Source organism: Bacillus rossius, assembly GCF_032445375.1.
Source record: "Bacillus rossius redtenbacheri isolate Brsri chromosome 4 unlocalized genomic scaffold, Brsri_v3 Brsri_v3_scf4_2, whole genome shotgun sequence".
Taxonomy (NCBI): Eukaryota; Metazoa; Arthropoda; class Insecta; order Phasmatodea; family Bacillidae; genus Bacillus; species Bacillus rossius.
In genome coordinates, this window is record NW_026962011.1 from 8,315,334 (window position 1) to 8,318,711 (window position 3,378).

A 3,378-nucleotide genomic window follows, 5' to 3' on the forward strand; every position below is an offset into this window, starting at 1 on the left:
TACATTTACTCCTTAAATAAATAAATAGTGTCCTGAAACTGGTTGTTTAGAACTATAAATTATTTTGTGGTTTTTCCACTCAGGGGAAAAGACGTTGAAAGCTGGAACTCTTGAAAAATTCTCCGATTGCAGGAAGCGATGAATTTCGGTGAACTAACTCATGAACTGCGCATACAGAAAACCAATTTTTTTATATAATCCTAATGGAAGTTTAGCTAAGGGGTATGAAATGTATTCTGCCTTAATAAACTCATGTTAAATTTTAAAAGAGCTATGTGACTTTAATATGTTAATGCTAGTTCTGTTTTTCTTGAACAATTATAAACAAATCTTTAATGTAGTGGGAAATAGCTTTATAAATCGAAGTTCAATAGTTCACGTCAGACCAAACGCACAAAGCGTTTATTAACAATGTAATATAAATGCATTGCTATTTCAGGAACCTACTTAAACAGTTGGCTCGTTGGTCTAGGGGTATGATTCTCGCTTAGGGTGCGAGAGGTCCCCGGTTTCAAATCCCGGACGAGCCCAGATAGTAATTTTCTTTGCATGCTTGACATAAAATGATTTTACATAAAATGATTCATAATATTAACTTCATTATATCAGTGTCACATTATGCGTTTCTACCGCAGCAATTGAATTTTCCACAACATTTTTTTTTGTTGCTACAAATGGTTTTGATATCTTTACATAGAGTGCACAAAAAGCAGGTGTCTCAAAAAAGCATTAAGTAAATTTATCAAAATCTAATATTAAACAATTGATCCAGAAGAATTCAAGGAGTATAAAATGTGCAACTACTCTGATTCAGTCGCATAATGTGACTCCGCCTTAAAGTATGTTTAATGTAAGTACTCTGATTAAACACTTCTAACTATTGTAAAACAAATCATTTTGTTAAGTTGATTACACCATGATTAAATTTGTTCATCTGATTAAAAACTAAAATGAAATTTAAAAAAACATAACTTTAATTTAATATTCGATTCATTAGAATATCAGATCGTTTTTGACGTACCAACACAACGAGAGCAGTTATATTTGTGCTGTCATTTACTATGACAGCAAAAACCACAAACTCTATAATCGGATACTCTATTCTTGAATCGCAATCAAATTAACACATCGCAGATCAAATAAAATTTCTTACTTTTTGCGAGATCACGTGATTGAAATAATATTTCATCACGGGCTGTGATAACCTTAAAATATACAATAAATAATATTCTCTGGATAATTATCCTGTTATTTTCATTGTTAAATTATTTCTATTTTTATTTCATTTTTGCGATTTATAAATATTCTATACATACTATAAGTACGACATGTAATGAGTGCAAAAAAAACCTGCAAAATCTTGTCACAATTCTAACACTACATAAAAAAAATTCCTTAGTTCACCTTTCCAAATATTGTTTCGTGACTGTGACTGTGACTTTAATACTGGAGAAAAAATTACAGTTTATATTGAGGATTGTCATTATCCCTTTAATTTTGTGGTGTAAGTATAGCATATTCAATAGCACAATTTTGAAGTTCATTTAAGTATTCCTGAATTTTTGTTTTTTCTTCGAATTATTAATTTGACTTATTTCACATGCATTAAGTTATTAAAATTTATACTTATAAATAAGCATAAAATTTTAAATAAGTATCATAAAATTTTTATTCAGTGCTAGTGTTGACAGCACTGATAACTGCAAGCTGTCGCCTCCCAAGGTTGGGAAGACATGACGCAGACAGCTTCCTGGGAGACGGAACCAATGCAATAGCAACAGCTATGCTTCAGGTAAAGTTGGGAAGTTTTACTTTCTCTCTAACTTAACCATTCTCACGCGTGATACTTATTTTCTTCTCTCAGACCTACTGTGCCCACATTCAACACATCAGAGAGTAATTTTATTACGATTTAATAACAAAAATATAACATTTGTCTAAACCATATGTACCTACACGTAAAAAAATAAACAACCTAAAATGAATAGAAAAGGAAGTGAGGGTAGAAATGCACAGTATAAAAAAAAATTGTGTTCAAAATATAAATGATACCTACAAGTATATGTCTCGTACTTTTGATCAATCAGCATCAGTGGCAGTGTTTGCATCCCGAACTGGCTGAGCCCTCGCCTGAAGCTGAGTGTTCCTGTTGCAAAAACTGTATTTAACATTTCTTAGAAATTGCTACTCTTTCTTTACTCCATCATTATAACAACATTTAATGCAAGTTATTAAATCTGCTTTCTTAAACAAATAATTAAAATAAATCGCCGATGATACCAAAACACATTTAACTTTTTTGGACAGCTGACAAGAAACTAAACATCCAATATGGCTAACGATGTTTAGGTTTTTTTTTCCAGATATGTTTACCAAACAACAAAAAAAAATTGCGCCAGTAAAACTAATACAACCCTCGAAATTAAAAAAAAATCCCGTTACTTTTCTTAACACACGTCGAACACATTAACTAATAATCACACATTGGATTTATTTAAAATTTCAATTAAAGTCATTACCAGTACAAATTATTGTTTCCGTATTTGAAATTTGATGAAGCACATTCGTAAAGTGACAAAGGGAAAACACATTTTGTCCAACTCAGTAACCTAGGTATTCATCTTGGCACGGTGCCCACAAGCTTAAGCATACTGTATTCCTTAATTCACTCGACGAAAATTCCACTACGTTTAACCTGATCACCTGATTTACTACTCGGACTTGTGTTTATTCAATGCCAACTTTAAAACAAACCTACTGAGATAATGTTACGAAAGAGAAGCGGAGACTGAAAATAATGCATACTATGATTTTTCTTCTTTTTTTCATGTTCTATGAAAGTCTTAGTAGGTAGTTCATTAGCCGTTTTTCCAAAAGTTATGGTTTTTGGTCACGTGTGGGATGTTTCCTTATAAATCAATTTTTAACCAATCAGACAGTCGTTGTGGGATACTTATAACGATTGGAAATGACGTTAGTGTGATTACTGAGTTTTAAAAAATCTCAAAATGTTTGTAATACTCAGTATCCTGTGAAAACGTTCTTTCAGGGAGATCTTAAGTACATTAAAAGCATGGTACCAAATCCCAACAATTAAAAAATTACTTTTTGTTGTTTATTCTAATCTATTAAATAATTTTTAACTTCTTTGAACACATATTAGCTTACATTTAGTATAACTGCGTACATATATTAACTCAAAGTGCCCTGATAAGATACACAACACTGCAACTGGGTACGTGCGGGCACAGGCACTTCTGCTGGGAGCATATACGAAAGCGAATCTTGAATTGTGTTCTAAAAGAAAAAAAAATTGCCATTTTGTAACCAACACAATTTATTTTTGTCAACCTTTACACAAAAATATATTGTAGTAAC

At 31.6% G+C, this 3,378-nt stretch overlaps 1 non-coding gene across 1 annotated transcript; it reads left to right on the plus strand.

Annotated features, from left to right (window-relative positions):
• The first annotated feature begins 457 nt into the window (after positions 1-457).
• Trnap-agg (transfer RNA proline (anticodon AGG)) lies at positions 458-530 on the plus strand. The gene has a single exon. It is a non-coding gene; the product is annotated as a tRNA-Pro (tRNA).
• The last annotated feature ends 2,848 nt before the right edge of the window (positions 531-3,378 follow it).